The sequence below is a fragment of the Bidens hawaiensis genome, unplaced genomic scaffold (genome assembly GCF_021521415.1).
Source record: "Bidens hawaiensis isolate Kalapana, Puna unplaced genomic scaffold, B.hawaiensis_p1.1 tig00021495_1, whole genome shotgun sequence".
NCBI lineage: Eukaryota > Viridiplantae > Streptophyta > Magnoliopsida > Asterales > Asteraceae > Bidens > Bidens hawaiensis.
Window position 1 is genome coordinate 290,262 of NW_027493332.1, and position 15,487 is coordinate 305,748.

Here is a 15,487-nt window from a genome sequence, read left to right on the forward strand (position 1 = left end):
GCGAAGTTGCGATGTGAAAGTTACACAACGATGACACGTTACCTAACACGTTTCGTGCCACGTGGCATAGCTAGGGCTGACTCGCCAACCCTACATCAACTTCGCGCGACGCGAAAATTTCTTCACGCGACGCGAAGATGCTTAATTTCAAGTATAAATAGGGATGAATTCCAAACCTTCACAACTCATCCCAAAATTTTACTCTCTCTCATATTTCTTATATAAGGTTGATATTATACCCGAGTAGTTTTAACGGTACCTCTCCGATCGAAAGGAACTTATACACGAATCCAAAAGCTCTACTTTAACAAGGTAAGACATTGTGCCATCGTGTAAAGTTTCATGTCTCGTGATTATCGTTATGATTATGGGTTTATACTAATATAGATATACTACATTGTGCTTAGACTAGGTGCTTAACATCAGAAGGCTTGTTAAATATAAACTTGCAAGGTGAAACATTCGAGTTTTTGCATAACTCACATTTGCGTGAGACAATTGATTTTTCAACCCTGTCATGATGCTTTTCCAAAACCATCAAACTCATGACGAATAGTTTAAATATTTTCAAAGGATTCTAATTACATTACAGTGATTAAGTCTTTGTAGACTTACGGGGTGGTTACTACTGGTATTGTGGGGTTTTGTATACAAAGCTTGCCTACTGGGCTATTACACTTTACTTATTGGACAAGTGTTAGCTAATAAGTAATATGACCACAGTCATAGATACGGTCAAGTGACAAGTACCTTTCGGTACTTTGTAAGCAGGCAGATGTAAAAACATCTTAATGCTGTAATTGTAAAATGTGTCATTTATAAATGAATGTACTCACCAGTATTTCCTGCTGATCAAATATTTTTAAACATGTTTCAAGTGACTTGTTAGAGACAAAGGAATGATGCATGCGGACTTCCGGCTTAAATAAGTGGCTTGTCACCAGAATAAAGAAACGTGTTTTGTAAATTAGGGTTTATCCCTATAAAACATATGTTTGTATAAAAATGGGTTTTTATCCCGGTTTATGAAATAAGAATTATGGTGTTTTTATAACTCTCATCATTTTTCCTAACTACGGTTCTGATGAAATATTTCGCTGCAAATTATTTTAATAAACACCGATACCACCACTCAACGTTCACGGCTCCCCTCCAGGGATATAGAGGTAGGGGGCTGTGACAGAATATGAGAAGAAATCAGCAGTTAGGTGGCCGATGGCGCCGCTACAATTGCGAGGGGCGTACTACCGGAGAATCAGAGATGTGGAGAGGGAGACCGGAGAATCGAAGGGTTGCGGCTATCTGAGAAGTGGAGGGAAACCACTGAACTATTGGAGATCCGGAGAGGGAGAATCGGAGGTGTGTCGTCTACTTGATGTAGGATTGGAATTGTGTGCATCGTGTTCAATTGTTTGGTAAATTAGGATTAATTATTTAGGGTATATAACATATTATATTATTACATATTTTATTTATAAAAAAATGTAATCAGGTAGTAACGGGTACTTAACAGGTAAATGGGTATTTTACCTGTTTAGACACGAAAATTTACAAGTAGATTCGTGTCTACCTGTTTAGTACACAAAACTTGTTAAGACCATACCCGATTCCTGTTAAAGTCGTGTATTCGTGCATCGTATATTCGTGCATCGTGTCTAAATTGCCAGCCCTAATTATCCATAAGAATGTTGAAGAATAAATATAAATCTACATAAAAAAAGTTATATATATAAATTCACTTGAAAATAATTTACATGTAAAACACACATTTATTTTTTTGTATTCATTTTGTATCATACAATATTCTAGTGTATCAACTCTAAATTACCCAATGTCTTATATCAATAGTAAGTACGTTTTTAGGCATGCATTAATAATATCTTATGGTTAACATGTTGTTGAAGATTAAGTATCATCGTATTATGTTAGGTTGATAGCATAGAAGTTGGTTTGATCATATTAGTTTAGTGATTGATGTTAGAAAAATACGACGACCTTTGTAATACGGTCGAGTTCGAATGCATTGTGTTTCCCGAAAAGAAAAAGAGGTTTTTGTAATAAGACCATGTATGCTCGACGTTTCCCACCCTCAAACTCTAACCCCAAACGCCCAGGAACACCGCCTCCGAGGTGTTTGGGTTGAGTTTTGGCCATCAACGCTTCCTACAAAACGCTATACGCTTTAATCCCCTAACCAATCTATTTTTTTCTCACAAACTCCAGCTAATCAAATATTTAAGTTATTTATATTTAATTTAATTTAATTTATAATAATTGAGTAATAGTTGCAATGGATTTTTACCACCAAACCATTTTTTACAAAACTCTCAATTGCTGACTAGGACGCCACGTGTCGCAAAACGCTCCTATATGAGGAGTTTTTATTACGCATGGTCTAAGAAGGCTAGCTAGCTGTAAATGAATAGTCCTAGTATACTTCAAAAATCCACAACACCGACTTCTCTCTTTGTCCCCAAAAAGTTCCATAATAAACATAGTAGGCTATCAACGTTGTATTATAGCGTCATTATCGATCGTTATATAGAAAGGTGAACGTAAATGCTAAATATTTCTACTCTCTTTGTATGATATGATGAAGTTACCAAAACATTAAGAGGGAAAAAACTTGATCCTTTTTAGTAGCATTAAGACAGAGATAGTGTCTTTACTCGTTTTATGTTCATTAAAAACGAATAAGACTTAAACCCTTTTAAGGCAACCCTTATTCGAGCACCAAACTCGTTATGCGTTCCTCTTCTTTTGGGGGATTTCGCCGATATTGAGTCGACTATAAACTATTAATCTTGCCTGGAATCGTCGTTGTGTATAGGAAAGAGGGCTTCTACCTATGCTTGGTTGGGAAAAGGGTGAATGGTCCCAAAAGGGACGGGAAAAAGCCACTAGAAAGGTCATCCACCAAGTATCAAAGGCGCTGGGTAGTCCACTTTATCCGTGACTCTGAGTACAAGATTTCCGGGATCAAGAAACTAGCAAACAAATATGCTCGGCTGGATGCTTTTCTCGTATACCCGGAAAATCCATTTCGGTACAACTCCGCTTGCTGCAAAGCCTTTCTTTCTCGTCCAAACACTCCAGATCTGCACTTCCCTTTACTCCGTATGGTCTTCTTTAATAGGTTCAAGTTTAATGATTGGACGTGCTATTTTTTCTAGTAAGTCCAAAATGTTACATGACACCACTTCGATAAAGACAATTGGTGAGTTTGACAACGTCATGGGTAGAAGACGACACATATATAATGAATTAACTTCATGCTTTATGTAAAATTTATGTAATAACAAACTTCCATATGTGTAAAAGAAAATTATGTATGTGTAAAACTAATTTGTATAATTGTAATCATATATATAAATATAAAAAGTGATAAAACTACACTCAAATAATATTAGCATACAAATTTTTTTATAATAAACGTTAGTTATTATGAGTTCCTTAGAGTTCTTAAATAATTTTAGAGTTCTATAATGATACTCATCCTATATATATATAGGATGTCACACCCCAACCTAAGGCGGAAATGCCGGGGCGTGATCCGATTGTTCACAGCTTGAAGATACTATCATATATAAAATGTGACAATATTGTAGGTTCCCTGGACGGATCGCACGAGATATCGCGGTCTACTCAGGTGCGGAATCCCTGCGTAGATCGTTACGAGTATAGAACACAAACACACGAATACACGAAACACGTTATATATTATAACCGAACTCACGTGATGTAAATATCACTGTTACAAAACACACGTTCAACTACACGAACAACCTAGACGAAACAACTCGTTCACCCACGATTAACCCAAACCAGCCGTAACCTATCAATATAAATACACGACAACTTCGCCTGATATGTTCAGGCGAAGTTGTCCATAACTTCGCTTGTTCAACAAGTTCGCCTAAGCGAACTTGTTGACAACTTCGCTTATACAAAAACATAAATAACATTACAGACTCGATTACAGACACTAGACTATGAACTACTGACATTTATGCACCAACAGACTCCCCCTTGGCAGTAGCTTCATATCTTGATCTTTAAGCTCTTGTCTTGTAATCCTGTATCTTCACCCATGCACTCCTTCTCTAACACATACCGTGACTACTCGCTGATATTTCCTTGCTTCATCCTTCCAAGCAGGAATATAGAATATCTTCTTTTCATTCAACACTTGCAGATCAGCTTTCGATAAGTTAACAAGATGCATCGGATCATACACCCTCAGCACTTCTTGTTCGTCTTCGTCTTCCATCACGGCTTCAGCAGTCTGGCAATCAACGTACCACCATTTTAGATTCTTCAACACATCTTGAGGCATAGTCTTCATTGGAACCTCCTTGATGCATCGGATCGGTTTGTACTTCATCACCATCCATGGCTTGCCATCTGCTCTCATTCCCCTTTCTGTATCCTCCACGAGCTTTCCCTTCTGTGGCTTTAATAATTCAAACTTCTTCTCTTTTATGCTTTCTTTCCACACGATCTTCCCAATCACTCTTGCCATGTTGTCGTCACTTCTATTTATCAGGCCCAACCTGGCCAAATCCTTCACCTCACATTCCGGCAACGTATTGAGAGATCTCAGGGTTCTTTTGAAGTATTGAATACCATCATAACGCTTCACCACAAACAACTTTATCTGTTCATCATATATCCAACAGATAATTCCCTTCTTCGACTCAGCATAGCCTTTGATGTTATAACTCTTCTTGAACATGGCTGGAACAGCAGGCTTCTTGGTCTTAATAAAACAATGAGCACAGCCTTCCTTCCACCTAGGCTGCTCCTCCCACTCAGTCTCATCCATCTCAGTACCCATGTCGGCTTTCTCAACATCTGGGATCTCGTGTTCAACGTATTCTTCTACTATCTCCCCCTCTTCTATCCCATCTTCAATCACAATCTGTGCGCCAATCTTCTCAATCTCCTCACACGGCAGCACATCATCATCAAACACATCATCATCTAGCATATCATCATCTAACTCTCTCAACGCATCAATCACATCATCTTCATCATCAACCATCACCACCTCATCACCACCAACTGCACCTGCAGACTCCCCCTGAGCTGTGGAAGTCCCAAGAGCTTGAGTAGTTCTTGGCAACTCACCACCTGCACCTTTCGGTGCATTGGAATCATCGTCTCTGTCGTTTCTCTTCTTAGTCCTTAACTCGTCGCCTCTACAGCCTGTCTCCCCCTGAGATGCCAAGAACGCCTTCATAGCATCTATAATCCTCCCATGCTCAACCAGGAGGGACGACTGTAGTTGATTTTCTGCTACAAGGCGTTGAATAGCCTGGGTCTGGATAAAGTTGATCCTTGATTGCTCTGCCACGACCCGCTCAAGTGCAGCTATTCTCTCCGAGTCTGAGATGGTTGCATCGAAATCAAATCTCATAGTAGATGTATCTGGAGTATACTCAGCAGGAATTTCGAATGCAACTGGGACTTCAGAAGCAGTTGTGGACGTAACCGCAGGTGGTATCGTGACCGACAACCCTGCAGTTGCGACGACCGTCGACTCTACAAACCGTGCCACCACCTCTGAAGTAGTAAGCGTTGGAGGTGGTAACGACACAATCTCCGGAGTCATCGTCTGTAGTGTAGTGGATGGGATGCCGACGGCTGATGTAGCCACCACAGGAACATCTGCAGCGCTTGTAACCTGTACAGAAGTAGGAACGATTGACATACCTGACAGTGCGGATGGAGCAAAACGTATAACACGTGAAGTCTCTCCAGCTCCCATACCAGCACCTGTCCTTTCACGTCTCGAACGTCTGATCAACTTGTGTATGTCCTCCTCTTCTTCCTCTGACTCACTATCATCCACCGTCCTCTTTCTCTTCCCCAACGTCCTCTCTCTAGTCACCAACATCCTCCTCGCCTCATTCATAACATCGTCAAGATCGGAGTCAGCCACCGTCGTAGCTGCTCTAGTTACACTCACTTCCCTCACCTGTACAGCAGAGACCTGTACTTCTTCATGTGAATCAAAACGATCCATGTCGAAGAATCCTTGACCGCCAAATGCAGCATCAAGGTCAACATCCTCCGCAACCGATACAACAGGCACAGTAGGTACATCACGAGTTGCTCCTGCCTGTTGTGGTTGAGGGTCTCTGAACTCATCCCCCCGAGCTGGCACATACCCCCCGTTTATCAAGTACCCGAAGAGTGGAGTATGCCTTGGACGACGTTCAGGCTTGCTCTTCGCACTCGAAGTACGGCATTGAGTAAAGATACGTTTGCTCACACTTTCCACGTATCTTATCGGGCGTCGTTGAGGCAAATTCGGAGCCACATGGTTCAAGATCATCTGGATGAATCTTGGATACATTATGAACCGCTCACGAGCCATCGCCCTCCTCTGTCTGTCGATCTCGTAAAAGACCATCTGACTGAAGCTATAACGTTTGTTATAGGTCAGTGCAGCCATTGCGGACTGCATGGTCGCACCCATACCATCAGTGCCCGCCTTCCTCCCAGACATGCATACTATCATAACGTGCATGAGGAAGCGCCACTGATCAAGTAGGAACCCCTTCCGTCTCTGGGTATCGCCCAATGGACCAGAATAGCCCATTCGTAGAAACGCTCCATCACGAAACGGAGCCACAAACTCCGTAGGGTCATCCCTAGTCTCTTCACCAAAACGTAACGCCACCCGAATTTGTTCAGACGAGAACTGAACTTCTTGATTATTGACTGTTGCTCTCATAACCGGGGGCTCAACACGACAATCATACTCCACCGTCTGCCAGAAATCCTCGATATTGGGTAAGGATATCGGCAGAGTCGTCGTGATTGCGTGAAATATCCTCGAGCGTATGAGGAAAGAAATGATCTCACGGTAGTCTTCAACACCGCTCATTTCCGGGTCTAAGGTGATGAACATGTTGTGACCCGGAAAGAATTGCCTCTGGTTATCACCGTCATCTCCTCCAGCACCTCCAGCACCGGCAACAGCAGCCATCTCTGCAACAAACGAACCAAGTTAGATAAACATTAAGACATAACACAAGTTCGCTTGTTACCATGAGCGAAGTTGTGATAAAAACTGTACAGGCGAAGTTAAAGTTGGGGCGAAGTTGGGAACAACTTCGCTTCATCTTTAAGTTCGTCTAATAATTGTTAAGTTAAAAGGATCCAGGCGAAGTTAAAGTTGGGGCGAAGTTGGGAACAACTTCGCTTCATCTTTAAGTTCGCCTCACCACAACATCGCCTCAGGCGAATTTAAGTTTCAGGCTAAGTTGAGCATCAGGCGTAGTTACGGATAACTTCGCCTCAGGCGAATTTAAGCTCCAGGCGAAGTTACGGATAACTTCGCCTAAACCTTAACTTCGCCTGAATCTGAAACGGCGACAGTAAGGTTAATCAAAATCCGGAAAACCGGTGTTTCGGTTAACTTTGACGATTGAGGAGGCTCAAACACATGATATTAATGATAACTAAACGACCAGTTTGTACATGAACACGTAAAACAAGTTTTGAACTCGGGTTTAAAGATCGGTTGTTCGAGGTTATTAACCGGTTGTCGAAACAACCTTAGATTAACATCAATGAACATATAACATGTGATAAAAGAACCCAAACAACCTTTAGATCGGTTTGAAATCGAAGAACAAGATAACAAGTTTTGTATCTGTGTAAGTTCGCTGTGAAGACGAGAATAAGTTCGCTGATATTTAGAATAATGAACGAATTGACTGTTGAAAATCCATATATATGGGCGGAGTTATTCAGGCGAAGTTACGGATAACTTCGCCTAAGCAAAGTTATCCACAACTTCGCCTGTTCAACAACATCGCCTATATATTTACAAAATTTAACCTTATAAGTTTAACAGTTTTCCAATTAAGTTATAAAACTTTCCTTTAAGAACTAAATGACACGATCAAGTCCAAGTAACCCGTTATAAACAAATACAACTACAGAAAAAGAAAACTTTAAACAATTTAAGTATAAGGGATCAAATTTCAGTCTCGATAGGGACTGCTACGTTTTAGAAAAGATCCGAATAGGAATCATACTAAGTATGTGACTGTCACATAGATCCGTGTTTAGCTGTATTATGACATAAAGAGACAGGGTGTAAGCAGGTAATAGACTTAAGATGGTTTTCATCGTTTCTGTGATGCGAGTTAAGTTCAATTAAGCCTCAAAATTTAAGTGGGCAACAACTCAGAGATTATGATGCCTCCTATCTATTCTCAAAGCGTATTTGGCTTTCCCAAGTCACCTCGAATTGACTTCGACCCTTAGTGTCTGATTAAGTTTGTAATTAATCTTCATCTCCTTCCCGTTCTCTTTCTTACTCCATGATTAAGAAGTCTTGATATGTTGAACTCTAAAATGTTTCAATAACTCATAATAATTAATTTTTTTTTTATGATAAACATTTACATAGACTTCAGAGTATTAACCAACTGCAAGTCCCGAATCTGGATCACTGCAGTTTCTTGAAACGCTATCTTCACGGGAATCAGAACACATATGGGCTCGTGTATGACTGGGTAATCGCTTTTTTGCCTATCATTCGGAAAGATATATATGAAGACATGCAAAACTCTTAAGGAGTTTCCACGTAAAATCAAGTATATTTAGTTTGTATCACGTCTACTTTTACGCACCATTAAAAGTTACCATGACATACAATGACTGTCCTAAAGCCTTTTAAGCCTAATAACTTCACTAGTTAAGCACACAGAATCAGTATATCTAACATTTTCCATGGTTGGATCAATTTTCTGTTAAACATAGCTAACGAACTTCTTACGAAGTAGTAGACTTGAAAAATAATTTCATTTCCCTTTAAAAATTTTAACATTAATCGCCCCGATCAAGTCAAGTTGTCAGGTTAACGGCTATCCCGAAGATCCAATGGATCAGCTGGACCGACCACATACTAGTATGTGTCCTTCTAACTAATTATGATCGACTAATTTTAAGCGAAGAGATGAAAACTCATCATAAACCGCCCCGGTCACTTTCAGTCATCTGGTTAATGGCTATCCTCATATTCTACAAGTAGAATTTGAGGACCAAACATATCCTAAGACATGTCCTTCAAACTGTGGTAACCGACATACTTTTAAGCGATAGTGACGTTTTTTTTTTTTTAATATAACTTGAAAAGCATGGTTACTCGGGATTGATCATCCCATTCAACTCAATAAGGTTTTGAAATCTCGTTTTGTCAAACGCTTTAGTGTAAAGATCAGCGAAATTATCAAGCGTATCCACCTTTTCAAGTACAATCAGTTTCTTCTCAGCACAATCCCGTATAAAATGATGACGTATGTCAATATGTTTAGTTTTACTATGTTTCACGGGATTGTTAGTTACTGAGATAGCAGCTGTGTTATCAATGCAAATAGGAGTAAGTAAGAAATTCAGACCATAGTCGCGCAACTGTTGTTGAATCCAAAGAACCTGGGAGCAGCAGTTGGATGCTGCCATGTATTCTGCTTCACAGGTTGAAATTGCGACCGAAGTCTGTTTCTTGCATTGCCACGACACCAATCTGCCACCAAGAAACTGACATCCTCCAGTTGTTGACTTCCGACTCTGATTGCACCCTCCATAATCAGAATCTGTGTAGGCGACTAGCTCCAAGTCTCCTCCTCTCGGGTACCACAACCCCAGCTTCGGTTTGCCATTGAGATACCGCAAGATCCTCTTCACACCTTTCATGTGAGATTCCTTTGGGTTTGCCTGAAAACGAGCACAAAGACAAACAGCAAACATTATATCAGGCCTAGAAGCAGTTAAGTACATTAAAGAACCTATAATAGCCCGATACTGAGTTGGGTCCACATCTGCATCACCGTCTGATTCAGCACCCAATTTGTGATTGACGCAGATAGGAGTGTCGAATGGAGTGCTGTCCTCCATCTTGAATCGTTTGAGCACATCATGGACATACTTGGTCTGGTGAATGAACATCCCATCCTTCTTTTGATCAACCTGCAATCCTAAAAAGAAAGTTAGTTCACCCATGGCACTCATTTCAAACATTTTCTTCATGACGTCCTCAAACTCCTGACACATGGAGACTTTAGATGCAGCAAAGATAATGTCATCCACGTAGACTTGCACCAGCAGGAAGTCGCTTCCTTCTCTCTTAACGAACAACGTGCTATCAATCTTCCCTCTTTCAAACCCATTTTCAAGCAAGTAATCTGATAAAGTTGAATACCAGGCACGAGGTGCCTGATGTAGTCCATACAATGCCTTGCTCAACTTGTACACGTGATCAGGAAAGTCTGGGTCAGGAAAACCCGGAGGTTGCTCAACATACACTACCTCATCAACTTTCCCATTCAGAAACGCACTCTTCACATCCAACTGAAATACCTTCATCTTTTTATAAGCAGCGAAAGCCAAAAACAATCTAATGGCTTCCAACCTTGCGACAGGAGCGAACACTTCATTATAATCAATCCCCTCTTGTTGATTAAATCCTTTCACAACTAGCCTCGCCTTGTTTCTTATGATAATCCCTTTCTCATCTCTCTTGCACTTAAACACCCATTTTGTGCCTATCGCATGCACATTCTTCGGTTTTTCAACCAAATCCCAAACTTCCATTTTCTTGAACTGAGCCAACTCTTCTTGCATGGCTTCGACCCACGAGCTGTCCTTTAAAGCCATTTGATAATTTTTCGGTTCAATCTGGCTGATAAAGCAGGTGTACAAGCATTCGTTGATTATTCCTGTCTCCTTAATGCTTGTGTAAACACAGGTGTGCTCATCCAAGCTACGTCTTGTTTGTACACCGGAGGACACATCACCAATCACATTCTCCAAAGGGTGATCTTTATGAATTCTCGTGGTCGGAACAGAACCGACATGCAAATTGTCTTCCAAGTTAGAAGAGAGCTCGTCAATGGTTGTTTCATGCTGAGAGTGAAAAGGATTGATAAATTCTTCTTCAGTTGAGGCAGCAGGGGTATCGATAGTATTTGATGAGGAAGGTTGACATTTATCAATCAGCTGTCTTTGCAATAGATTTTCTTCCTCATCAAGGATCATCTTCGTAGCAACTCTTTCTTCTTCTTCTTCAGAGATATCTAAATCCGGTATGTTAAAAGACTTAAAAAGTTTAACATAGTCGAAAAACTCCGCAGGTCTGTTGCTTGGTTTTGGCGGTTGGTAACTTGTGATATCTGTGTTACACACCACCTCAATCTTGCTTGTCGATGTATTGAAGACACGTCTGTTGGGAGTCCCAACAACATAACCGACTAAGATTCCTTCATCGGCTACTTCACCAAATTTAGAATTTGTCTTCAAAATCGAACAAGGGGACCCGAATGGTTCAAGACCACTCAAGTTGGGCTTTCTCCCATGCATAAGCTCATAACTCGTTTTACCAAGTCTTTTAACAGTTAAGACCCTATTCAGAACATAACAAGCTGTAGCAACAGCTTCAGCCCAAAACACCACAGGAAGCTTCGAATCAGCCAGCATAGTTCTGGCTCCTTCAATTAACGTTCGGTTCTTCCTTTCAGCCACTCCATTCTGTTGCGGTGTATAAGGAGCGCTGTATTGGTGTTCAATCCCTCTCTGAAGACAGAAGATCTCCATCTCAAAATTCTTGAACTCTGTTCCATTGTCACTTCTGATGAACTTAACCCTTTTATCCATAACGTTCTCAACTTTGGTAATCAAATTCTTCACCATCTGAGCCGTTTCATCTTTTGATTTCAGGAAATATACCCACGAGTATCGTGAGTAGTCATCAGTGATCACCAAGCAGTATGAAGTACCTCCTAGACTTTTTGCATACACGGGACCGAAGAGATCCATGTGAAGCAATTCTAGAGTACTGGAAATTGAATTTACTTTCTTGGTGAGATGGGATTTCTTGTGCTGCTTTCCCTTCTTGCATGCTATACATTTATCTTCAAAATTGAAATTTTTCAAGGGAACGCCCAGCACAAGCCCATTCCTGACAATGTTGTTCATCTTCCGAAGATGAATGTGCCCCATTCTCCTATGCCACAATTCGGACTCTGTTTCACTCGCTTTTGTCAAAAGGCATGACTCTGCCGTGGCCATTTCAGTTGATCTCATATCCATAATGTACGTATTCCTATCACGAGGAGCCTTCATCAAAATCCACTCCTCTGGTATTTGAAAACCCGGTTTCAGCACGATCGCCTCGTTCTTTGTAAAATGAACGGTGTACTCCTTATCACAAATCTGCGACACACTCAGCAGATTGTGCTTCAATTCTTCTACAAAGTTGACATTCTCCAACGTCATCTTTCCGTTCGACACCGTTCCCTTTCCAGTAATATTGCCTCCACTTTCTCCGGCAAAACTTACTCTCCCTCCTTGAACAGGTTTCAAATCGTGTAACAAATATTTGTTACCCGTCATGTGCCGGGAACAGCCGCTATCTACAACCCAAAGATTGTTGGCAGCCCTGTTCAACTGTTCCTGCACAATAAAGCAAAAGATTAGAATTTAGGGACCCAAGACCAATTGGTCTTGGATCTATACATCCCAAACTTTGGCTTTCCAAAGTTAGTATCTCGGTAACTCCTGTAAGTCCCATTAGGATATCTCATTGAAGATTGATTGTAAGGCCTTCCAAACCTTTGAGAATTGAAAGAATTATAGCTTGTGGTTTGGTTATTAGAAGTGTAAAACTGAGATTTGTTTCTATGAAAACCTGAATTAGTCACATTTTTGAATTTTAAGTGGTTTTCATTTTTAGCAGCATGATACTTACTATTAGGTCTATTCTCAGCTTTAGTAGGCCTTACACCTCTGAATCGCTGCTTCAGAGGGCAATTTGCAACAAGATGTCCTAACTGATTACATCTAAAACAACACATATGCTCAACCTTTTTATCAACCGGTGTTTTAGATGTCGAGGCTATCTTACCGGCCGTTCGTCTCACATATGGTGGGACGTACGGGTTTAGTGGAGTACTCTTTTTATTCATTTTATCTTTTTCTCCACTCTTGGGTAACACAACCTCCTCTTTTACCTTACCAGACTCGGATGACTTATCCGAATCTGACGAGACAGGACTCTGATCAGAAATTTCAACACTTGAAACAGGCGAACTTGTTTCGCCTCTACTAACATTTGGTTCTTTAACAGTTACCTTAATCGGCACTGTCTGAGCAACCTCAAAATCAACAGATTTCTGAACACTAGGGTTAAAAGTGTAATTGTGATTGTATGGTGGTGGAACCTCATGATAACCGATTCCTCCTCTCTTAGTAGAGGAACCTTGATCACTAACAAGGTGATCAAGAATAGCAGAAGAATTTCTGAACTGCTCCAGTTTTCGGTTCAGTTCCACCACTTTCACCTGGTGGTCAGCAATCTGTTTCTCTCTCTCAGCAATTAGTTTAGTCTTTTCTTCCAAAACCTCATAACTTAAATCAATCACTTCAATTTTTTCAGCAAGTTTAGTTTTTAAACTTTTAACATCTTTTTCACAAGCTTTTATTTTAATTTTATAATTATTTTCTCTTGATTTAGTAATGTGATGATCTTCTTTTAAGGTTTTAAATTCAGCGTCCAACCTAACATACTGATCGGTTATGGTTGCTAGTTGCTCAGACAAGTTCTCACATTTTGAACAAGTAGTTTTAGAGCATACCTCGGAGAGCTTGTCATTAACGTCTGCCATAAGAGCCTTTTCTTCTCCGGCAGCCTTCTCATTTTCTTCTGTTTCGACCTTTGCCAAATTTGCATGCTCGAAAGATTCTTTAGAAAGCAGGTTCCAGTTGTATTCTCCATCTGCTCTAGACATCATGGCACTGTAATCTTTTCTACCCTCACTTTGCTTTGGAGACCTACCCTGATTTCGTTCCACACGCTCATTCCTACATTCTTTTGCGAAGTGACCGTTTTGTTGACAATTGTAGCACCTTACCTTTGACTTGTCGAACCCTGGTCTTCCTCCGACAAACTTTCTACCGGTCTTATTCATAAACCTCTTCACCCTCCTTACAATCATGGCCATCTGCCATTGTAGATTCATTTCTTCCATATCGTCAGCATCAATCTGATCGTAATCTTCATCCAACATAGCTGGATCAACAATCTTCCCTTGAATATAGTTCTCATAGGAAGCAATGAAAGAAGCATAGAGGCCAAACTGCTCTTCAGCAGACTTGACACTCATAGGCATCTTGGAGTAGTTGTTGCTGGGAGCACTTGAAGAGCAACTACTCTTGCTTGCCTGGGGTTGAGAACCACTAGATCCAGCTGCTGCATAGCAAACATCCCCATTTGTGTTAACTGACACATGTCCCTCATGTGATGAGTTGGGGCCTGACTCTCCCTTCGAGTAGTAACCAGCCGATTCAGTCTTTGAGCCTGAGCTAGTGTTGACTTTAGCTCCATACATACTTGGATCTTGAACCTGATCCATAGATGTCTCCTTTCTTACCATGTTAAGCTCAAAGGTCCTGAGCTTGTTGACTGTCGTTTCGAGATCATAAGTGGGAAAGTCCTTGTCTTCCCTCATCAGCACAGTGTACATCTCCCATTTTGGTGGGAGAGCATCCAGAAGCTTCTCAACTATCTCTTCTTCTCTGTAAGAAATGGAATAGTTGCTTAGTTCAGTCATCAGATGATAATATCGAGTGATGATATCATCTAATGATTCATTCTTCAAATACTTGAAGACTGAGAATTGGGTCTTGAGCAGTTTTATTTTTGAAGCCCGGATTCCTACATTTCCTTCAAATCTGCTCTCAAGGGCTTCCCAAAGCTCCCTTGCTGAAGTGTACTTCCTAAAAGTATGAAGGATCTCCTGTGGAAGAGCCATGGTAATAGCAGCATGAGCCTTGCTCTCAGCCTCATACATCTTCTTCTCTTCTTCTTCCATTTTACTATACTTCTTGATTTGGTCACGACCTTCATACTCCATAATTGGTGGAATATAACTATCCTGGATGCATACCCACATCTTCGCATCCTGGTATTTGACGTACTGTATGAACCGATCCTTCCATGCAACGAAATCGGTTCCCTTCAGCAATCTTGGGGCCTTGGTAGCTGACCCTGCTTCAACTTCCATCTTCACCAACTCAGAGATGTTGATCGACGACATCTTTCCCGAAAAGTAATCAACCTAAAAAAAAATTAAGAAAATTTTTTTTTAAGTACCGAAGGCGAAGTTACGGATAACTTCGCTTGAAGTAGGCGAAGTTGTAGAGAATTTCGCTGAAGAACTTCGCTGACGAACTTCGCTGATTAACTTCGCTGAGATAAGCGAACTTAAGAGGTAGGCGAAGTTGTAGAGAACTTCGCTTGAGAAGGCGAACTTGAGAAGGTAGGCGAAGTTGTGGATAACTTCGCTTAACCTTATATCTTCGCCGAAACCCTACGTACAGTGACGGCAACTTCGCCTGATGAACACGGACGTTTTTGAAGATCTGGAATCTGGATTTAACAAGGTTTTTGATGGTGCAAAGGCTTGAATAC